The sequence below is a fragment of the Bos javanicus genome, chromosome 19 (assembly GCF_032452875.1).
Source record: "Bos javanicus breed banteng chromosome 19, ARS-OSU_banteng_1.0, whole genome shotgun sequence".
In the NCBI taxonomy this organism is placed as follows: Eukaryota; Metazoa; Chordata; class Mammalia; order Artiodactyla; family Bovidae; genus Bos; species Bos javanicus.
The window spans coordinates 31,180,765-31,205,265 of NC_083886.1; positions in this window are offsets into that span (position 1 = coordinate 31,180,765).

Consider the following 24,501-nt stretch of genomic DNA (forward strand, 5'->3'; position numbering starts at 1 on the left):
TGTACTTAAATGCTCCATGCCTCAGCTGGCGTCTGGGAGGAGATTCAATTACATGGTAATGAGCCTGAATCCTGCAGAGCCTGCCTCTTAATCACCAGCTGGAAAATGCAACCATCTAAGACACAGGCAGGACACCCTGGCCACGACCTCACTAACCCAATCCTGTTAGCTTCCTCCGCTCCCCCTGGCTCAGCTGCAGGACTGCCAGGGTGACCTTCCAGGACAGAGGTTTCCTTGCCCAGGGATGCTGCGTCTGGGCGGGCTGTGCCTTGGGCGTGGTGCAGGCCTGGCCATGGCAGGGATGAGTGAGGCAGGAGCTCTCCTGGCTGAACCTAGAGAAGGCCAGGGAGAAAGCTACATGCCCAGGTGGTACCAGCCTCCTTTTCTGCAGGAATCCCATTGTAGGGTGCTGTCTCCTAACCCTGGGTAGGGGAGTAGAGGCTGAGTTTGAATGGACAGCTACCCCAGTCCCAACATCACTGGCTTCAACACAGGTGTGCAAGATGCCAGACAGGTGAGGGAGATGGGCGGTATCCGACTGTAGACTTGACTCTTACCCAGTCTCCACCAAGCACAGAAAATGTTGTGTGACTTACCAGGTGACACTTGAAGTTCAAGAAATCCAGTTGTTTCAGCTTTCTGTATGGACGCCTCTGGGGCAACCTCTTCCCTTGTGCTGTGAATGGCTTGACCCGAGACCTTTCTGGATGCCACAGTTCTCTGAGCAGAGAGCAGGAAGTGGGCTGGGGTCTGGGGGGTTTCCTGAGTTCTGATTTTGCAATGATTTCAGTAAATGCAGAGGAGTTCCATAATCCTGAAGGGGCTGGAAATCTCCTGTTTAGGTTTGGGTATGAGTTAGTTGGAAAAGAGGGCAGGTACTAATGTGTCCCTTTGTTGTTCAATCGCCAAGTCATGTCTGACTCTTTGCAGCCCCGTGGACTGCAGCACGCTAGGCTTCCCTGTCCTTCACAATCTCCTGGAGTTTGCCCAAGAATACATCCCTTATATCGTGTCAAGTCGTCATACGTGTGGTCCGTGCCTGTGTGTGTCTGGGCGTATGTCTCTCTGAATCCCTGAGTGTGTGTCTGTCTGCAAGTACCTGTATGTGCTGAGGAGAAGGGCCTCAGAGGGCCGACTCTGGCCTCTGTGATGTTCAGAGGTCTTTGGTGTGTCTGGTGTTCTAGTGGCCATAAACTCTCTGAGACTGAAGCCTCATGGCTTTCTCTCCTGCTGTGTCATTTCTCTAACACTGTGGTTCTCAATCCCGGCTGCACATTACCTCACCTCACCTGGAGAGCTGTATAAAATACCGATTCCCTGGGTATCACACTGGTTAAATCAGACTTTCCGGACTCAGGACCTAGGCCCTGCTGTGTGCCTGAAACTCTGCAGGTCACTCCAGTTGCAGCCAGGCCTGGGCTCCCCTGCTAGGAAAGCAGGGGAGCTGTGTGTCAGGAGGCTTCAGTGAGACAGGGGGACACAGCTTTGAACTTGGAGCCGGGACGGGGAGGGGGGCGGTGCCTTTCAGAGCTGGTTCCTCATGGAACCATCAAGGCTATTTTGTCTTTTTGGTCCTTAGTTTTTCCTTCGTGGTAAGACAGGGATCATTACAGCTTCCTGCCTGCCTCCTCTCTGTGGTTTGAGGTCATTTATGTGAACGGGCTTTGAGGTTCTGAAAGGTCACCCAAATACAAGGAAACATTGTTAGCATTATTTGTGTTAGCCCTTTGTAGAGACCGAAGAGTGAGGCCAGAGGTGGGTGGGCAATTACAGTGAGATCGTAGTGAAAGGGAAGCTGTGGGCACGCACCCTGGTTGCTCTGTGATTTAGCTTTGCCGTTGTTGTTTAGTTGCTAAGTCATGTCTGACTCTTTTGCAGCCCCATGGACTATAGCCCACCAGGCTCCTCTGTCCTCGGGATTTCCCAGGCAAGAATACTGGAGGGGTTGCCATTTTCTTCTCCAGGGGATCTTCCTAAGCCAGGGATTGTATCTGAGACTTCTGCACTGGCAGGCGGATGCTTCACCATTGAGGCTTGGATTTGGCTCCCTGGTGTCTCAGATGGTAAAGAATCCGCCTGCAATGAAGGAGACTTAGGTTTGATCCCTGGGTCAGGAAGATGCCCTGGAGAAGGGAATGACAATCCACTCCAGTATTCTTGCCTGGAGAATTCCATGGACAGAGGAGTCTGGCAGGCTACAGTTAAATGGAGGGGCGGGCCGTGTCTCAAAGAGTCAGACACAACTGACCTGCTAACACACACACACACACACACACACACACACACACGGGAAGCCTTGCAAGTAGTCAAATCCTGTTAACATCTGTGCTTGTAATTCCAGGAGCTGACACTAGGTGGTGCCTGATCCATGCCGTGAACCGGGAGGGTGTCATTTGGGGCTGGGTTTTGCCCCCTTTGATTACAACATTTACTGACATAATCATACCAGGAGAAGGGCTTGAATGCCCTTCTCACACTGTCATTGTACAATCAGGTGGTGGTCTTCAGTCTGCCCAGAGGCACCTCTTCGTTTCCTCCTCTCCTGAAACTTCTGGCAGCTGCAACACCAGCCCTCATTCCAGCTGGAGTTGGCTCTGCCTGCCCGCCCAGACTTCAGAGCTACATCAAAAATCTTCGCTTGCTGGCAGCGTCCCAGGGAGAGGCCCTCTTGGCTCCTGTACAGACTTAATTAGCTCTTGAGCTGCTCCCCTGTCAATCTGGCCTTCTCTGCTCCTCCCTCCCCGCTGGCATTCAAGGGGGCAGAATCTCATTTCTTCTCCCAGGGGCCCGTTCCTTGCAAGTTGCTTTAGCTTCCTTTCCTCTCTGTGATCAGGAGAGCAGGATGGAGGTATCAAGTCGGTAATTGTAGAAGCTGACTGACACTTCTTCCTGAAGTTAAGGAAGAATGGCTTTGGAAATGAAGCTACATCTCTCATTCTCCCTGCTGTCTTTAAGCCTGACCTCTGGGTACCAGTTACTTTGCATAAAATCACTCAGTTCTTTCAGACAGCCAACCCAGTGACTTCTATCTCGCTTTCTTATAGGAACCTAGGTTGTTTGGGCTCCCCCCAACTCTTTCTTTAACAGTTTGAAAACACATCTGAAATCCACATTTGTGGATGTTACACATAGCTCGGCATGGGTAAAAACACACAAAAGTTTTGGAACAGCACACTTGAGGCTTCCCTCGTGGCTCAGACAGTAAAGAATTGGGAGACCCGCGTTCAATCTCTGGGTCAGGAAGATCCCCTGGAGAAAGGAATGGCTACCCACTCCAGTACTCTTGACTGGAAAATCCCTTGGACAGAGGAGCCTGGCTCCAGGAGCCAGAGGAGTCCATGGGGTCACAAAGAGCCGGACACAACTGAGCAACTAACACTTTCACTTTGCACTTTCACAGTGACTGCCTCTGGGGAGGGGACTATGTGTTCAAGCTAGTCTGTGGTCTCTCGTGAAATCTCCCATGACAGGGAGGCTTGGGGGTTCTTTGGCTGATTCAGTGCAGTCTTACTTCACTCCTTCAGACCCTAAAAAAATAGAAACAGAAGGAAGAGAATGCCCCTTAGTCTACTGTCTCACTCCCAGCCCAGGTCCCCTGACACCCTTCTCTTAGGCTTATGGGAGCTTGGAGGCACAGAGCGTGTTTTTTCCAGATGAGAAACTCAGATAGGGACCGAGGTGAGAGGTCACTGGGAAACTGCTGGGTGTGGTCAAAGTGAATTCCTCACTGGCACCTGTGAGAGGAACAGCCCGGGTGGAGGCAGGGAGCCTGTGCAACCTCTGGACTCCACGAAACCTTTCACAACAGTCTTTGCCAGGTTCTCTCCCTGCCCCCAGCTCTTCCCAAGTGCATGCAGTCTCTGTCTTGGTCAAATTCCCCAGGATCTCACCCAGCTTCCTGCCAATCCCCTCTTTACATCTGCCTCTCTTCCCTTCTTCCTCAAACCTCCTTCAAAGTCTGTGAGGAATCCTTCAAAGTCTCCAAAAAGGCAAGTCTTTTCACTGTAGACTGCAATGGCCCATCAGACCTGATCCTTAGTCAAGGAAAGATCCGGTCTCTGGACTGTAGGTCTTCTCAGAAGGCAGAGATAAGGAGCCAAAGCAAAAAAGCATTAAAGTTTCATCTTACAGTGATCTGGCCATTGATAAACTGGTGATTGAAACCTCTTCGTGTTTAAATACGAAGTGCCATTGTTCAGTCGCTAAGTCGTGTCCAACTCTTGGAGACCCCGTGGACTGCAGCACCCCAGGCCTCCCTCTCCTTCACTATCTCTCAGAGTTTGTCCAAGTTCATATCCCATTGAGTCGATGAATCCATCCAACCATCTCATCCTCTGCGGCCCTCTTCTCCTTTTGCCTTCAACCTTTGCCAGCATCAGGGTCTTTTCCCATGTACTTAACAGAAGTACTTAATGTATTTAAACAGAAGTACATATGAATACAGAGAAGGCAATGGCACCCCACTCTAGTACTCTTGCCTGGAAAATCCCATGGATGGAGGAGCCTGGTAGGCTGCAGTCCATGGGGTCGTGAAGAGTTGGACATGACTCAGCGACTTCACTTTCACCTTTCAGTTTCATGCACTGGAGAAGGAAATGGCAACCCACTCCAGTGTTCTTGCCTGGAGGATCCCAGGGATGGGGGAGCCCGGTGGGCTGCCATCAGTCGGGTCGCACAGAGTCAGACATGACTGAAGCGACTTAGCAGCAGCACATATGAATAAAATAGAAGGCAGCCCAGTGTGCTGAAGTCCATGGGGGTCACCAAGAGTTGGACACAACTTGGTGATGGAACAACAAAAGAGTCAAGGTTCACTACTTTGCCTTTTGTTCTAGCCACAGCGGGCATCTCTCTGCAGCAGGCTCTGCAGCTGCAACTCCAGGACTTGGCATGCACTTTCCCCTCTGCCTGAAGCACACTTCCCTTCACTTCCTCTTCACTTTTCTGACCCCTGTCTTTTTACAGGGATCCCTTTGGGTATCCTGGCATGTCTTCATCCCATAGAAGCATCATACTCTGACAGCGTTATTTCTTAGCCTGTGCCAAACTTTCATTCAACTCATGAATGAGGTGTGGTAAGTCATTCCAACAAGGTCTCCAGTTCATCCACACCTCCCCGTATCTGTACTTCCCACCCTGCCACATACCAATGACACGGAAATACTAGCAGAGACTGGAAAAATATGTGCCTAGCAGTGCTTGCCCTCACTTGCTGCTCTTGGAGTCCAGCAACTACTGTATGAAAAGCTGGGGTTAGTCTGCTGGGTGATTGGAGACACAGTTATGGTTGTCCCTCTTGCTCCGGTCAGCAGCCGGCCAATCACCTGTCAGGGAAGCCAGGACATTTTAGATCACTCAGGGGCCGGGTCCCATTTCCGTAGTGTAGTGGTTATCACGTCTGCCTCATACTCAGAACACTGTAGGGTGTTCTGCCAGCTAACTGCAAGCACGTAATCACATCCAGTAGAGACCACTCGGGAGAAGGTGATGGCACCCTACTCCAGTACTCTTGCCTGGAAAATCCCATGGAGGAGCCTGGTAGGCTGCAGTCCATGGGGTTGCTAGGAGTTGGACACAACTGAATGACTTCATTTTCACTTTTCACTTTCATGCATTGGAGAAGGAAATGGCAACCCACTCCAGTGTTCTTGCCTGGAGAATCCCAGGGATGGGGGAGCCTGGCGGGCCGCCGTCTATGGGGTCACACAGAGTTGGACACGACTGAAGCGACTTAGCAGCAGCAGCAGAGACCACTCATCCATCCCAGATCAGAGGAACTGCCCAGCCAACATGCAGAATGATGAGTGAAATAAACGGCTCTTGTTTGAAGCATTCAATTTGGAGTTTTGTTGCACAGTTGAAGCTACCTGATACATGAGGGGATTAACAGAAAGAAAAATAGCTGGTTCACTAAAAGATACGAGAAATTGGGATTTATACAGTCAGTGGGGAAAAAACTGCTAAAAGAAAAGTACCAATTCACTTTTTGCAATTCAGTGTAAAACTGGTTAATATTCAACCAGGCAATAAAAACATCACCCATTATCTTCCATCAGAGACTAGAGATGATAGTGTTTAGGAAATGAAAGAAAAAGTTTACCATCAAAGATGTCAGGGAGAGAGACTTCAGAAGGGCTGACTTGCCAAATATCAAACATAATGAGCCCTTAAAGGAAAAAAAAAAACCTCTGTAAAATCACCAAGGTTATCAAGTTTAAATTAGCCTTTTCATGATGAAAAACATCAGCTTTCTCTGATCATTATCATAATCCCAGAGGTCAGGGCATAAGATATCAGGATAGCAAAAAAATCAAGGGTAAATGGAAATTGTTAGGGAGGTGTTGCAGGTCTATGGGAAATAGACAAGGTTTTACAGTATAGGCAACCAGAGGTAGGCAAGGTGACCCTGTTCTTTTCATTTTCTTCCTAGCTGTGGTATATAAAGAGCTTGATTACATTGGAATTAGAAAGTATAAGTGATTTTTATTTCCACACTTGTGACTTCCCTGGTGGCTCAGATGGTAAATACTCCGCCTGCAGTGATGGAGACCTTGGTTGAATCCCTGGGTTGGGAGGATCCCTTGGAGAAGGAAATGGCAACCCTCTCCAGTATTCTTGCCTGGAGAATCCCTAATCCAGAGGAACCTGGCTACAGTCCATGGGGTTACAAAGAGTTGGGCATGACTGAGTGACTAAGCCCAGCACATATTTACTGGACAAAAAAAAAAAATTTTGCCTATGTTCTCCTCTAGGAGTTTTATAGTTTCTGGTCTTACGTTTAGATCTTTAATCCATTTTGAGTTTATTTTTGTGTATGGTGTTAGAAAGTGGTCCAGTTTCATTCTTTTACAAGTGGTTGACCAGATTTCCCAGCACCACTTGTTAAAGAGATTGTCTTTAATCCATTGTATATTCTTGCCTCCTTTGTCGAAGATAAGGTGTCCATATGTGCGTGGATTTATCTCTGGGCTTTCTATTTTATTCCATTGATCAATATTTCTGTCTTTGTGCCAGTACCATACTGTCTTGATAACTGTGGCTTTGTAGTAGAGCCTGAAGTCAGGTAAGTTGATTCCTCCAGTTCCATTCTTCTTTCTCAGGATCGCTTTGGCTATTCGAGGTTTTTTGTATTTCCATACAAATTGTGAAATTATTTGTTCTAGCTCTGTGAAGAATACTGTTGGTAGCTTGATAGGGATTGCGTTGAATCTATAAATTGCTTTGGGTAGTATACTCATTTTCACTATATTGATTCTTCCAATCCATGAACATGGTATATTTCTCCATCTATTAGTGTCCTCTTTGATTTCTTTCACCAGTGTTTTATAGTTTTCTATATATAAGTCTTTAGTTTCTTTAGGTAGATATATTCCTAAGTATTTTATTCTTTCCGTTGCAATGGTGAATGGAATTGTTTCCTTAATTTCTCTTTCTGTTTTCTCACTATTAGTGTATAGGAATGCAAGGGATTTCTGTGTGTTGATTTTATATCCTGCAACTTTACTGTAGTCATTGATTATTTCTAGTAATTTTCTGGTGGAGTCTTTAGGGTTTTCTATGTAGAGGATCATGTCATCTGCAAATAGTGAGAGTTTTACTTGGCAAAACACTCTCCGACATACATCACAGCAGGATCCTCTATGACCCACCTCCCAGAATATTGGAAATAAAAGCAAAAATAAACAAATGGGACCTAATTAACCTTAAAAGCTTCTGCACATCAAAGGAAACTATTAGCAAGGTGAAAAGACAGCCTTCAGAATGGGAGAAAATAATAGCAAATGAAGCAACTGACAAACAACTAATCTCAAAAATATACAAGCAACTCCTACAGCTCAATTCCAGAAAAATAAACGACCCAATCAAAAAATGGGCCAAAGAACTAAATAGACATTTCTCCAAAAAAGACATACAGATGGCTAACAAACACATGAAAAGATGCTCAACATCACTCATTATCAGAGAAATGCAAATCAAAACCACTATGAGGTACCATTTCACACCAGTCAGAATGGCTGCGATCCAAAAGTCTACAAATAATAAATGCTGGAGAGGGTGTGGAGAAAAGGGAACCCTCTTACACTGTTGGTGGGAATGCAAACTAGTACAGCCACTATGGAGAACAGTGTGGAGATTCCTTAAAAAACTGGAAATAGAACTGCCTTATGATCCAGCAACCCCACTGCTGGGCATACACACTGAGGAAACCAGAAGGGAAAGAGACACGTGTACCCCAATGTTCATCGCAGCACTGTTTATAATAGCCAAGACGTGGAAGCAACCTAGATGTCCATCAGCAGATGAATGGATAAGAAAGCTGTGGTACATATACACAATGGAGTATTACTCAGCCATTAAAAAGAATACATTTGAATCAGTTCTAATGAGGTGGATGAAACTGGAGCCTATTATACAGAGTGAAGTAAGCCAGAAGGAAAAACATAAATACAGTATACTAACGCATATATATGGAATTTAGAAAGATGGTAACAATAACCCGGTGTTCGAGACAGCAAAAGAGACACTGATGTATAGAACAGTCTTATGGACTCTGTGGGAGAGGGAGAGGGTGGGAAGATGTGGGAGAATGGCAATGAAACATGTAAAATATCATGTAGGAAACGAGTTGCCAGTCCAGGTTCGATGCATGATGCTGCATGCTTGGGGCTGGTGCACTGGGACGGCCCAGAGGGATGGTATGGGGAGGGAGGAGGGAGGAGGGTTCGGGATGGGGAACACATGTATACCTGTGGAGGATTCATTTTGATATTTGGCAAAACTAATACAATTATGTAAAGTTTAAAAATAAAATAAAATTGGAAGAATAAAAAAAAAAAAAAAAAAAAAAAATTTGTGTCTCTGTTTTATAAAAGGTAACTTCTAATTTTATGCATGAGTTCTAATCAAGAATTTGTCAAAAACACATTCTCTTAGAGGGTCAGATGACTCTCCAGCAGACTTTTTGGAGAATGCTCCAATGCTAAACAATCTGCCTGCAATGCTGGAGGTGTGGGTTCAATCCGTGGGTTGGGAAGATCCCTGGGAGAAGGAAATGGTGACCCACTCCAGTATTCTTGCCTGGGAAATCCCATGGACAGAGGAGCCTGGTCGGGGGTACAATCCATGGGGTCGCAAAGAGTCAGACACAACTGTGCGACTAACACGTACCAGCATTGCTTTAAATTCCAAGTCATGGATAATTTCCCCAAACACGTAAGTCCCTGCTGCACCAGTCCAGGTCAGCTGCCCCTCCGTGTGTTGTCCCAGCGCCTGGACCCACTTATCACAGGCCACTGTCATATCGTAAAACCGGCTTGGGAAGGCTCCTCTAGACTCTGGCCTTCTTGAGGGGGGGACTTTCCCAAAGTCTAGCTCAGGGCCTTGTTTAAACCTTGTTGAATGAATGGGTCAGTAGGTCATTTCCTCAGAGACCCAAGGACAGCGTTCCCCACACTTGGCGGCACCAGAATTTCCAGGGGTGCTTTGCTTAGTAGCTCCCCAGATAATGCCCATCAAGTGATGGGCTGGAGCCGCCTGGTCCCGCCTGGTGAGCGCTGACTCTGGTGAGCACATTTCCTCAGGACTCTGGCTCAGTGACATCATGTTGGTGGTCTGAGACTGGACGTGGTGTGAGCATTTACACCGTGGAATTGGCAAAGGCTGCCAGTGAGGGTTTTGGTTTATGAGAGCCGGCTTACCAGCACGTCACTGACCTTCCTCCTCTCCGGTCCAAGGACTAATGTTTGAGAATCGTTGACCTAGAATAGTGTCAGCCAACCGCAGCCAGTGGGCTAAATCCAGCCAGCTGCCTGCTTTTGTGCTGCGCATGGCTGGGGTAGTTTCTACACCTTTAGAGGGTTGTCAGAGGAGGAGGAGAATAAGAGAAATAGGAGGAGGAGACGGAGGGGAGGAAGGGGTTAGTGGGGAGGGGGAAATGAGATTCTATATAGCCTGCAAAGCCTAAAATGTTTCATATCTGGCCTTTTATGGAAAAAGCTTGCTGACCCCTGACCTAGAGAAGCTTCTTAGCCCTGACTGCACGTTAAAATCACCTTGGAGACTTTTCATACGTTTTAGTGCTTGGATTCCATAACGTCCAAGGTGGGATCTGGGCGTCTGTGTAATTTCACAGCTCCCCAGGGGACTCACGTTTTTCTGTCTGGAGTCCCAGGTTTCCTGGCTGTTTCCCCACCTTGCCTCTGTTGCCATTTCCCACCTCATCCCAGCTACCCTGAATGTTCCCTGTCCTGGGGGAGGGTCTCTTTAGGGTTGCCTTGGATCTGAAAGGCATTTCTTTTGCCTGGAAACAAGTGATGGGGGTGGGGCTGGGAGTGGGCAAGGCTTCCAGGTGAGCACAGCTGGAGACTAGGAGTGTGAGGAGAGTGCTGATAGCCGAGCTGTTCTTCACTCACTTTCTTACTCCCACTCCAAATCCTGGAGCTCGCCAAACACATCGGGCAGAAATATTCCTTGTTTGGGGTAAATGGGCAGGGGAGAAGTTGTTAATCTTCTGTGTCTGAGTCAGGGATTTGACTTGCCCTCTCACGCTCACTGAGCATCCTTGAGAAGGAAGGGGATGCAGGATTCTGGAAGCTGCACCCGTCACCTGCCACCCAGGTGTCTGTTTGCTTTGAGGTGTGACTCCAAAGGAGTGAGGTAGGCGATTGCTAATCAACATACCAGCTCCAATCTCTGGGGCCTCGGGTAGAACACGGCATCCCAGAAGACTGCTGTTACCCAAGCGATTGGGTAACTTTCTTGGGAGTTACTTCCAGAGTCTGCAGCAAGTTCTTCTGAGTTTATTCTGTGTTGGTGATTTTCTTTGGAGGAGAGCTTACTTTTTTTAGGAATCACTAAAATCCAATTGGAATAAAATGGATCAATACAACTTGAGGTTAAAAAATAATCTAATAATTTGTACAAAAGAAAGAAATTGAAAGTACCAGTAGATGCCCTAGCTTCATGGTTAAGAACATGGGTTGTGATCTTTATCATTTGGGTTCAAAGCCAGCCTCTGCCACAGCTACTGCTAGCCCCGCAAACTTGATCAGGTTGCTTAAACTTTGTGCCTTACTTTTTCTCATCTGTAAAATGGGATCCTACCTCACAGAGTTGTTATGAGGATTAAATTATACATTAACACATAGAAAGGGCTCAAATCTTCATTGTTAGTGTTGGAGTCCTTGTGCAGCCCATACTGGCTTGGAGGCTATTAAAAAAAATTCTGGAAATGTTTTGGACCATGGCGGTGGCATGATAATATCAAGTCTAGAGCTTCCCAACTTGGCCGTTTCAAATAATGTATTTGGATGTATGTATGGGGCTTCCTTGGAGGCTCAGAGGGTAAAGAATCTGCCTGCAAGGCAGGAGAGCTGGGTTCAATTCCCTGGATCAGGAGGACCCCCTGGAGGAGGAAATGGCAACCCATTCCAGTATTCAAGCCTGAAGAATTCCATGGACGAAGGAGCCTGGTGGGCTACAGTCCATGGGATTGAAAAGAGTCAGACATGGCCGAACGACTAAGCCTTTCACTTTCACATTCATGGTTACTTTAAAGTGGGTTTCCAAACTTTACCTTCTGCTGATCACCCCAGGACGATGCCAGCCTAGCCCGTTTTCTCCCCACTTTACCCACATTGCAGGTCCTCCCTTACTAGAAGGTTTCTTTTGCATTTTGTAAGGCCGATTGGGAAACAAAGGGAGGGAAGGGAGGTCTGAGGGCAGTTTGTTGTTGTTTAGTCACTAAGTCACGTATGACTCTTGCAATCCCATGGACTTTAGCTCACCAGATTCCTCTGTCCATGGGATTTCCCAGGCAAGAATATTGAAGCAGGTTGCCATTTCCTTCTCCAGGGGATCTTCCTGGTCCAGGGATTGAACCCACATCTCCTGCACAGGTAGGTGGATTCTTTACCACTGAGCCACCAGGGAAGACCATGGGGGTAATAGCCTGCTCCATTATTTCCATATGGGAAGAGCTTAGGGGTTCCAGAATGATTGGAAATGGGGAAAATGAAACTGTACTTGACATTGGACATGTCTACTGCCAATGCTGAAGACTGAGGGGAAGCTCACTTCCCCTGCTCCCCCTTGGCACCTGCAGAGGGAGTTTTGGAGTACAGTTCTATGACTTTTAACCCATGAATAGGTTTGTTAGCCACCACCACAATCAGGGGGGTTTCCAACTGGCTCAGTGATAAAGGGGCTTCCCTAGTGACTCAGATGGTAAAGAATCTGCCTGCAATGCAGGAAACTCAGGTTCAACCCCTGGTTTGGGAAGATCGCCCAGAGAAGGGAATGGCAACCCACTCCAGTATTCTTGCCTGGAAAATTTGGGGTTGCAAAGAATGGGACACGACTGAGGAAATCCCATGGACGGAAGAGCCTGGTAGGCTGCAGTCCATGGGGTCGCTAAGAGTCAGACACGACCGAGCGACTTCACTTTCACTTTTCACTTTCATGCATTGGAGAAGGAAATGGCAACCCACTCTAGTGTTCTTGCCTGGAGAATCCCAGGGACGGGGGAGCCTGGTGGGCTGCCGTCTATGGGGTCGCACAGAGTCGGACACGACTGAAGCGACTTAGCAGCAGCAGCAGAGCGACTAACACTTTCCCTTCCCTTCAGTGGTAAAGAATCTGCCTGCCAATGCAGTAGATGCAGGAGACATGGGTTCAGTCCCTGGGTTGAGAAGATCCCCTGGAGGAGGAAATGACAAATCACTTCAGTATTCTTGCCTGGATAATCCCATGGACAGAGGAGCCTGGTAGTCTGTGAGGTCAAGAAGAATCCAACACAACTGAGCACGCAAGCAGCAACAACGACAATCAGGATACAGAGCAGTTCTATCACTGAAACCCTCCCTTGAAATTCCTATGAAATCACACCCTCATCTCAACCCTAACCCTGATAAGTACCTATCTCTTCTCCATCGCAGTGGGTTTGTCTTTTCATGCTTATCTACAATCACACAGCCTGTAACCTTTGAGACTGGCCTTTTTCACTCATCACAGTGCCTCTAAGATTTAGCCAGGTTGTATCTATAACATGTTTCTTTTTTTACTGAGTAGTATTTCACTGTATGGCTGTCCTATAGTTTGCTTATTGAATCACTCCTTAAAGGACATTTGAGTGGTTACCAGTTTGGGACGATTATGAGTAGAGCTGTTATAAATATTTGTGGTTTTGTGTGAACATAACTTTCCATTTTTGTAGGGTAAATATTCAGGAGTAGGTTTCACAGGTCATCTGGAAAGTGTGTGTTTAATTTTATAAGAGGTTGTCAAATGTGGAAAACAACTTATGATTACCAAAGGGGAAACGGAGTGGGGAGGATAAATTAGGATTATAGGATTAACATATAGACACTACTATATATAAAATGGATTTCCCCGGTGGCTCAACAGTAGAGAATTCACCTGCAGTGCAGGAGATGAGGGAGATGTGGGTTTGATCCCTGGGTCAAGAAGATCCCCTGAGAAGGAAATGGCAACCACTCCAGTTTTTTTTTTTTTTTTTGGTCTGAAAAATCCCATGGACAGAGGAGCCTGGTGGGCTACAGTCCACCTGGTTGCAAAGAGTCAGATACGACTGACTAAGCACATAATAATAAGTGTGTAGTAATGTCTTGAAGTGGATTTAATTTACACTTTCCTTAGGCCTATTGATGTTGAACATGTTTACTATCATATGGCGAGCTTTGGTGAAGTGTCTGCTAACTCCTTGCCCATTTTCAAATTGGGTTTGTCAAGTACAAGTGCCATGGTGCTTGCCATCTGCCTCCACAAGGATTAAATCAGATGCTGCTGCAGCTCCTGACAGGAGTTCAGGGTGAAGAGCAAAAATGTGCTGGGGGAAAGACTGGCAAAACAGGTCTTCAGATAGATGTTTTCAGGAGCCTATTTTGTGAGCTCAATTCTTGTATCTCCTCATATCTTGAAAAGCATTAAAAAGCCTTCATGGTGACAACTGCTCCTCATGACTCACAGCAACCTTATGCAAGAAATACGTGCTTGATTGCATGCACTCTCCCTTCCCCCAAATCACCTGTATACTGACCTTCCCCCCTGCCTCTCTGGAGCAGTTTCTCAGAGCTGTATGAAATGCTGTCTCCTAGCCCTCATTTTACCCCAAATAAAACTTAACTTGCGACGCTCAAGTTGTGAATTTTTTTTTTAAGTTGACAGGTTGTTTTCTTATTACTGAATTTTGAGAATTCTTTATATATTCTGGATGCAAATGTTTTGTTGGATATGTGATTTGAGAATCTTTTGTTCCCAGTCTCTAGCTTCTCTTTTCATTTGTTTAATGGTGTCTTAGGCAGAAGAAAGGATTATAATTTTGATGAGGTCCAATTTATCAATTTTTAAGAATAGATCATTGTTTTGGTGCCATGTCTAAGGATTTTTTTTTTGCCTAACCGGCCTCACATTCCTGGGATAAACACCACTTAGTTGTGGTATGTTGTTCTTCTGTATTGCTGAAATCAATTTGCTTACATTTTATTGAGGATATTTGCATCTATGCTCATGTCACCCAGGCCTCCCTCTGTGTAGTCTGGGCCTTCAGAGACATGTCAAAGCAGCTGGCTTTATTTTTTAAAAAACAACTCACCTGAGGTTTACCCTCAGAAGCTTTCCCTTCCTGGTAGTTCTCAACGCTGGCTACACATTAGAGTCGTCTGGATACTTTAGAATATGTGTGAACATGCCGCCCTCTCCCCTACCCCCCATCAGAGGTTGATTCAATTGGTCTAGGAGGTGATAGGTAGATAGGTAGGTAGATAAAATCACCAAGAATTGTTCAAGTAAGAATTATTTTGGTGGCAGAGAATGCAAACATGCAAACGGAGATAAAAGCACCCAGTAACCGAAATGTCTGTATCCCCCACGTCTGCTTCAGAGTATTTTGTCCTCTCATGGCTGTGCAAAGAAATTCCCCACATAGCTTTCTGTCAGCATCATTTTCAAACATACACAAAATAGAGATAACCCAGTTCTGGTAATTATCAGCATTTCATCCATCTTGTTTCATCTTTTCTGCCCCTACCCCATTTTTTGTGTTGGATCATTTTAAACAAATCCCCAATATCATGTTATTTTTCGCTGGCTTAAAAAAAAAAAAATCCTCCCCAAGCGATTTTAATGTCAGCTGAGATTTGAAATGCATGCAGCAAAGCCTCTTAAAGTCATGGGCAAATGTTTAAGCCATTTAGGAGACCAAATCCTTCACAGTGCGTGGTAATCAAATAAAGCCTCAGGATCCAGCTGACACAAGTGCAATGCATGTGCAGTTTCTCATGTGCTGAGTAATCCCGCATTAACGGTAAGTAGCTCATGTAAGAAGGTAATTAACACCATTCAGCTAAACTGAATTTTCATAATTTTTTCTCCCTGCCTTTGTTCTCCAAAATCTATAAACAATATTAATACAGTTTAATTTTCATGACATACTCATAATCACAAAAACACACTACTCTACAGACCTTTCTCCCCAAAAGCCAGTGCACAGGGTCCCTGGACCTGCCTGGGACCCAGAGGTCTGGTCCTTTCTGTTTAAACCCCTCCTGTCTCCCCTAGACTCCATACTGCCATGACCTAATGTTGTAGGTAAGATACCTCCAGTGGCTTCCAGTTTACCTGATTTGAAATCATTTGCAATACAATAGTAGGCTGTGAACACATGACATAGATTGACTCTGCTCTCAGTGGAAAAACAGCTAATAAACAATGGAAAAACAAATGGTCTTTTGATGGGAAAAAAGAGAAAGAAGAATTATTTAGAATGTTTATCATTCATTCCATCCATGAGTACTTGCTGAGTATCTGTGCTGTGCTGTGGTGTGCCTGACTCTTTGTTAACCCATGGACTGTAGCCCTCCAGGCTTCTCTATCCTTGGGGATTCTCCAGGCAAGAATACTAGAGTGGGTTGCCATGCCCTCCTCCAGGGGATCTTCCTGACGTGGGATTGAACCTAGGTCTCCCACATTGCAGGCGGATTCTTCTGTTTGAGCCACCAGGGAAGCCCAAGATTGCTGGAGTGGGTAGCCTATCCCTTCTCCAGGGGAACTCGCTTACCCAGGAATCAAACTGGGGTCTACTGAGTATCTGCTGCTCCTGCTGCTGCTGCTAAGTCATTTCAGTCGTGTCCGACTCTGTGCAACCCCATAGACGGCAGCCCACCAGGCTCCCCCGTCCCTGGGATTCTCCAGGCAAGACCACTGGAGTGGGTTGCCATTTCCTTCTCCAATGCACGAAGGTGAAGAGTGAAAGTGAAGTCGCTCAATCGTGTCCGACTCTTCACGACCCCATGGACTGCAGCCTACCAGGCTCCTCCATCCATGGGATTTTCCAGGCAAGAGTACTGGAGTGGGGTGCCATTGCCTTCTCCAGACTGAGTATCTACTGTATGCCAAATATTGTTCTAGGTGTTTGGAATATATCAAAGAGTCAAAGAGACAAAGATCCCTGCTATCAGGGTGCTTACCAAAGGAATTGTATTGCACCTCCCCAGAAAGAGCCCCCACAATCTGCCTTGCACCAACCCCCCCATCAATTTTGTTACTCCTGTAGTCAGTTGTTGCCAGCACATCCCCATTGCAGCCTCCTTGTTCCAGGAGGCCGGCACCATAGCATCTATACCATCTATACCATGGATACCATGGTATCTATAGCAAGGGGAGGTGGGCAAGATGGGGAAGTGGTATATTTCTCAGAACACCCCAAGCTGGACTTGGGATGGACTGACACTTTGGGCAGAGAGGATGAAGAAACTAGTGTCAAAAGCACAGACAAACCCAAGTGATCAGTGATCTGATGGTGGACCAAGGAGAAGGACTTGGGATGAAGGTAGTGGGTGTTGTACATATCTGTAAATTGCAGGAAAGCATTGTGATCAATTGACAATATCTGCTGTGCGCTCTGGAATGGGGAATAAAGGAGGTAATTACTCTCTTAATCCCTGTGCTAAAAATTTGAAATCCCTCTCTCCCTAACTCCCGTCCCTCCTGCCCTGCCTCCAGTGATCTGTTTTCTGTTCCCGTGGCTTAGTTTTCTTGAGTTTTATACAGAGGAAATCATACAAAATGTGCTCTTTTATAAGTTCATCAGGTTTCTTTCACTCCCTATTATAATCTGGAGATTCATCCTCATTGCTGGCTGTATCAGTAATTCATTATTGCTGAGTAGTACTATTCCGTTGTACGATATGCAACAATTTGTATCTCTGTTGACCTGTTGAGAGATTGATGACTATTCCAGTTTTGGCTATTACAAATAAAGCTGCTATAGTCATCTGTGTACACGCCTTTTACAGATGCAGATTTTCTTTTCCCTTGAGTAAATATCTAGGACTACAATGACTGGATTACATGATAGGGGGTTGTTTTACTGAAGAAGCAGCAAACTGTTTTCCAAAGTGGTTGTACCATTTCATATTCCTGTCAGCAATGCACGAGACTTGCAGTCACTCTATATCCTGGCCAATGATTGGTGAGGTCAGTCTTTTAAATTCTAGTTCTCTGAATATGTGCGTAGGGATATTTAAATCAATATTTTAAAAACAAAGTTTAGGTTACTAATCCGAGACTTTCTTTTCTAATACAAGAATTTAAAACTATAAATTCCCTCTGAGCTCTGCTTGAGCTGTATCTTACAAATTTTAAGTTGTATGTGCTTTTTATTCGATTCAAAAATGTTCGGATTTTCCCTTTGAGTTATGGACTCTCTATAAGTGTGTTACTTAGTTTCCAAATATTTGGAAGATTTTCTAGATATCTTTATGTAAATGGTTTCTAATTTAATACTATTGTGGTGAGATAATATGCTTTGTATAATTTCAGTCATTTAAAATTTATTGAAACTTGTTTTACGGCCCAGAATATGGTTTGTCTTGGTGAACGTACTATTGTTAGGTGGATTGTTTTATAAATGCCAGTTGGTCAAGCTGGTTGGTAATGTTCCAGTATTGTATCTCCCTGCTGATTTTTTCTCTCTACCTTTTTTTAATCAACTATTATGGGTGTTGAGATTTGCAACTATCACTATGGAGTTGTCTATTTCTCATTGCAGTTCTATTAGTGTTTGTCTGCTACATGTTGAAACTTTGTTATCAGGTACCTATGTGTTTAGGATTGATATGTGATGAATCCATCCATTTATCACTATGAAATGACCTTCTTTATCTCTGGCCATATTCTTTGCTCTAAAGTCTATTCTGTCTGACATACTGTAGCCACTTCAATCTTCTTTTGAATAGTGTTAACATGGAATATCTTTTCCAACCTTTTTGCTCTTAACAATTTGTGTCCTTATATTTAAAGTACATTTCTTTTAGGTGGCATATTTTGGTCTTTTTTTTTTTTTTAATCAAATCTGACAATCTCTGCCTTGGGGGTGTTTCAACCACTTATGTTTCATTTAATTGTTGATATGGTAAAGTTTATCATCTTATGATTTGTTTTCTGTTTGACCCATCTGCTATTTGTCTTCTTCAGCTTTATTTTTTCTGTCTTCTTTTCAGAAAATTGAATAACTTTATTATCCACTTACCTTTTCTTTGATGGTTTATTAGCTATAGTTAGTTCAGTCGCTCAGTCATGTCTGACTCTTTGCGACCCCATGGACTGCAGCACGCCAGGCTTCCTTGTCTATCACCAACTCCCAGAGCCTGCTCAAACTCCTGTCCATGATTCCAGTCAGTGATGCCATCTAACCGTCTCATCCTCTGTCATCCCCTTCTCCTCCTGCCCTCAATATTTCCCAGCATCAGTGTCTTTTCCAGCTATTAGCTATAAAGTCTGTTATAAAAATCTATTTTTAAGTAGTACCTACCACTTCATGTATAGTATGATTATACTTTAATTTGTCTCCTCCTGGCCTTTATACAATTTTTGTCATGTATTTTACAAGCAGGTAAAGTAATTTGATCATATTGAGTTTTGCTTGTGAATTTGTTATGCAAGATCAGAGTAGCATTTAGTCTAGAAATAATGTGCTCCACTACTGAGGCAAAAGCCTTCTGAGTACTCTGCCTAATGCATGGCTTATGTGAGTTTTCAAAGTGGTTTGTGGGTCCAGGCTCTGTCAGTTGCTGGTGGCATGGCCTTGGCCGAGTCACTTAGCATTCTGGACCTCAGCGTGTTCACCTCTGCCCTGAGATGCTTCAGTTGACCAGTGTCCCAGACAATGAGAGACAGGCCCATCCAGCCCGAGGCAGTAGGACAACCTTAGTCATCAATGGGGAAGAGGGATCCATCACCTGCCTTCATCTCCAGGCTCCCATGAATTCATGTCTGAACAGGGGCTCTATAGGCAGAAATGGGAGAAGTCATTTCTTTACCACCTAGAAATGCAACTGGGCTCAAAGATCACCTGACCGAGGGGAATAGGGGGTTATTCCACAACTCGGCCACAGCTGTCCCCTTAGCCTGGTGTCTTGTAGGGGCTCCAGTGTGTTTAACGGTGGAGACTGAAGATGACTCCATCGTTTGCAGGAGGAGGAGGGTCTGGGGTCTGCTATGGGGGGTGGGGCAGGAGGGAGCAGAGACAATAGCCACTGGCCAAAAGCCTCCCTGGATTAGGGCTGGCTTGTTCATGAATCTGTGAGATGCCCTTTGGAGAAACCCAGAAACAGGGGTGGGGTGGGGGGAAGCTCCTGGGGCGGGCAAAGTCCTGAGTGACTGAAGCAGGAGCCTGCAGACTGTTGCTGATTGCCTCACTGTTTCCTCCTCCTGCCTCTGTTCACTCCGGCAGCCGAGGTCTGGGATCTCTCATTTCATCTCTTCTTTCCCAGGTCCCTAGGGGTTCATGGTGGTTGTAATGGATTGTTTTAAATGTTTCAAAAACTCTAATGGAAACCATAATACATCTGTTTTCTGCTTTTTGCAGACCCAGTTATGGATGCATTTGATTAATAAATAATGGGGAAATGAATTAATTATTCCTTAATGATTAGTCTCTTCAGCAAACAGCCCTTATCCAGACAATATGGGAGAAATGGGAGAAAAATAATAAAGCAGGGTCTCAGTATTGAATTGGTCAGAAAGTAACATAGGATCAGAGGCTCTTTAGGGTTCTTTCCAGGCTCAAAACCCTTCTAGAAAAAGGCTGCATGGTCTAGAACTGCCCAAGGCTGGTGGTACCAGTGGTCTGGGGGAGTGAGGGAAGAGTAAGGCATGTTACAGCCATTTCTTTCCAACTCTGCAAAATCAGGAGGTTATTAGGCCAAGAGGTGGTATGTATGAGAAGCATGTCAGGACTGAGTCACCATACCCCAAGCAGAAATTTAAAAAAAAAAAAACACTGAAACTCAAGATCAAGGTGAAGTCTGCCTGCTTATGTACTAGGTTGGCCAGAAAGTTTGTTCAGATTTTACTCTACCATCTTATGGAAAACCTGAATGAACTGTTTGACCAACCCAGTAGAGCTATTCAGCCCAGTGGTTCTCAAGCTGTAATGTGCATCACAGTTACTAGGAAGACTTTTTATTTTTCCTTCTCTTCCTTTTATAAAAAAGTTTAAAAAAAATTTTATATTGGAGTATAGCTGATTAGGGCTTCCCTGGTGGCTCAGTGGTAAAGAATCTACCTGCAATGGAGGAAGACTCAGGAAACTCAGGTTTTATCTCTGGGTTGGGAAGATCCCCTGGAGGAGGAAATGGCAACCCACTCCAGTGTTCTTGCCTGGAAAAATCTCATGGACAGAGGAGCCTGGCGGGCTACAGTCCATGGGGTGGCAAAGAGTCGGACATGACTGAGCACATATAGCCAATTGACGATGCTGTGATAGTTTCAGGTGGACAGCAAAGGGTGGGAAGACTTTTAAAAACAGACAAGTGGGCCCAACTCCCAGAGTTCCTGGTTGCAAAGGTCTGGGGCGGGATCAAGAATTTCCATGTAGGATATGGTCCCAGGCCAGGCTGCTGCTGCCGGTCCAGGAAACACACGTGAGAAGCACTCTTATTTCCCACTTGCTCACACTCCCTAAGTGCCTTCTACCCTTTCCCTCTGGACTTTTCTCCTGCCTCTTCCCTCCTTTTTTGTCCCTCTACTCCAGCAGCTTCCCCCTCTTGACTTTCTTCTGAAACAACAGGAAACTTAATTGTCTTAAAAACTGAAATGCAGAAGAAGCAAGAAGAAAGCAAAACCACCCCCTGGCTGGCAAGGGACATGAGTGGCAGCTGACTCAGGACAGCATGGGCTGGCCAGGATGTGAGGTCCCTCAGACCTGACAGAGCCACCCGGGGCTGGTCCAGCCTGGCCAGGACTCCATGCAACAGTGGACGAGGCAGCAGTGGAGGAGATGGGGTCAGCTGGGGGGCAGCCTCCAAGCACAAGCTGGGCTTCAGAGCTCCTTCCCCATAGAGGATCCAGGACTTGAGTGTGCACTGGAATCCCCAGGGCTTGGAAAGTCTGGCTGCAGTGCCCTGTCCCCGAGGCCTCTCAGTTCAGGTCTGGGATGGAATCCCCAGTGCAGGAAAACTGGGATGAGCTGGTCACCCAACCAGGGCTGGAGCCCTCACCCTTCTTAGAAATTCCCAGTGAGGCTGACTTGCTGTCCCAGAACCGCACCTTGAGAGTCACCCTTCATTGCTCCAGGCGACAGCAGAGGCTAGAATGGCTGCAGTAGCCTGGACTCTACAGAAGGGCAAAAGGAGAAGGGGGCGACTGAGGATGAGATGGTTGGATAGCATCACCAACTCAATGGACGTGAATCTGAGCAAACTCTGGGAGATGGTGGAGGACAGGGAGGCCTGGCATGTTGTAGTCCATGGAGTCACAAAGAGTCAGACACAACTGAACGACTGAACAATAAACAACATTAGCACCTCTGTGTGTCACTTTTCTGCCAGATATCATTGTGTTTACCAGGAACCAACACAACCCAGGTCTGTGCTGGATGTGCCCAAGTGACAATGTATGGGCCTTGGTATCTTATACAGGTCTTTACCCCAAGCTTTGCCTAATCCTTCTTACAGCCCTTCTGCCCTGAGAACAAGCAGGGGTGTGGGGAAATGCAGGACACTGGGCATGCCTGTGTGAAGTAGTTGCTGAAGCACACTTGTCTGCCTGACTCTCTTTTCCCTTACTTAGTATTAGTGTTAATTGCTCAGTCTTATCTCTTTGTGACCCCATGGACTGTAGCCCACCGGGTTCCTCTGTCCATGGGATTCTCCAGGCAAGAATACTGCAGTGGGGTGCCATTTCCTCCTTCAGGGATCTTTCCAACCCAGTGATCGAACCTGGGTCTCCTGCCTTACAGGCAGATTCTTTACCGTCTGAGCCATCAGGTCTTTACTCAGAAAGTTCTTTGGTCCTTCACCTAAATACATTTTGGAACCGGCCTCTACACTGAGGGGCTCAGCTTCTGATCTACCTCCTCCACGACACTGTAATTTTACTGAGAGATGAGTTGACTCAGAGGGGCTTTAAGGCTATTGATTGGGGGTGGGCTGCCGAGCTGAGGTGGACCAACCCTGCCCCCTAGTCATCTGCCATCTGCCCTGGCTTTGTGGGTCCCTGTGGATCCTGTCTGCAGTAAAGCGTGGAAACAAGGTTGTGTGAAGTGTAGACTTGATTGTTAGTGGCAGTCTTGACTGTAAAAACTTTACAGGTGACCAGTCCTGCAGTCCTGGAGTCATTAGGCATCTGAGAAGGTGACCTAAACTTCATAGCTCTGTTTTGACTTCTACAAAAGGGGAAACGATACTCTGTGACATGTTTACATTCAGAAGGCTGTGAGTCTTAGAAAGCCAGCACTGAATGACACATGATCCTGTGACTGTGATGTCATTATTGTTATAATATTACCCCCTAACAGGCCGGGATCACCTGTAAGGTCACTCAGCTTGTAAGTGGCAGAGTGGACTGAGTCAGGTCACTGAAAAAGACCAGTTGTCTCTTAAGGGAAGAGATAGGAAGAGGGGCCATGAGGGCAGTAGGAGGTGTCCCATGCCCAGCCGACTGGGAGGATGAGCCCCGATCAGACCTGACCCAGCTCTGTGTGGCCCTGTCTGGTGGAAACGCAGCCCCTCTTTGTCCTCCTTGCTCTTGCCCTGCTTGCCCTGGGTGGTAGGTGCTCATGGGCTCATGGCCCTGTCATCTACAGTGACACAGAGCAGCATGGAAGCCTGGTCAGGGTCACATTCCTGGTGCGCAGCACAGCCAGGGTGAAGCGCGAGACATGCTGGTTCATGACTCACCTGCAGCATGAGGTGCTCACCTGCCCTGGCTGCTGCCCAGCTTGCTCCAGCTGCCTGGTGCTCCGCAGGGCTCGGGAGAGTCTGTTAGCAGCTTAAGGTGGGGTGGGGAGGGTGGTCAGAGAGGGCTCGACAGGCAGCCTGCAGACCTGGGCCCCAGTCCTGGCCCTGCTGCTCTTGAGCTGCTTGAACTTGGTAAACTCAGGTCACCTGAGGCTTCAGAGTCCCCTTCTCTAAATGGACAGTGTCTTAAGGACACCAAATGCAGCAGTAATACTTCCTGGCGCCTGTAAGAAATGGAAGCCCTCCCTGAATTGGAGTCTTCTTTCAGTGAGACTCCTGGGGGGTCCGCATCCCGTTGGCAGGGTGCTGCTCCCATCATCTCTGAGATGGAGTGTGGCGCTTGTGGCCTCTACTTCTGTGCCATCAGGGATCCCTGAGATACGGTCCTGCCCTGGCAGATGCTCAGCTGCAGACCAAGCCTTGCCCCTGTGGGAACGCCCCGACATTGCACACACATTGCCTAAGAGTGCCTTCTCACTTCTGGCTCTTAACCTGGGTCCCCAGGTGCGTGTATGCTTGCTAAGTCGCTTCGGTTGTGTCCGACTCTCTGTGACTTTATGGACTGTAGCCCGTCAGGCTCCTCTGTCCATGGGATCTCCCAGGGAAGAATACTGGAGTGGATTGCCATGCCTTTCTCCAAGGGATCTTCCTGACCCAGGGATCGAATCTGGGTTCTCTTACCATTGCAGGCAGATTGTTTACCTTCTGGGCCACCATCTGAGGGGAAGCCCTCAGGTTCCCGAGTCCAGCCTAATTCTGAGAAGCCAGGCTGGTGGCCAAGCACAGAGCTTCCAGAAGCTTCCATGGTGTTAGAATAACGCATGTACTGTCTCCATCCACCTGGTTCTGTGCATTTCTTCCCAAGAGCTGCTGAGCTGAACATATGATTCCAGGATTTGCACAGAGGCAGGTGAAACAAATGAGAAGTTGCCCTAAAGCTGGGAGTTTGGGTATTGTTATGGAACCACATAGACTCAGAAACAGGTTGTGTGTGTATGTGTGCATGCTAAGTTGCTTCAGTCATGTCTGACTCTGCGATCCTATAGACTGTAGCCATTTAGGCTCCCCTGTCCGAGGGATTCTCCAGGCAAGAATTTTGGAGTGGGTTGCCATGGCCTCCTCCAGGGCATCTTCCCTACCCAGAGATCAAACCCATGTCTCTTATGTTGCCTGTATTGGCAGGCAGGTTCTTTACCACTAGAGCCACCCGGAAAGCTCCAGAAACAGTTAATGTCGAGTTAAA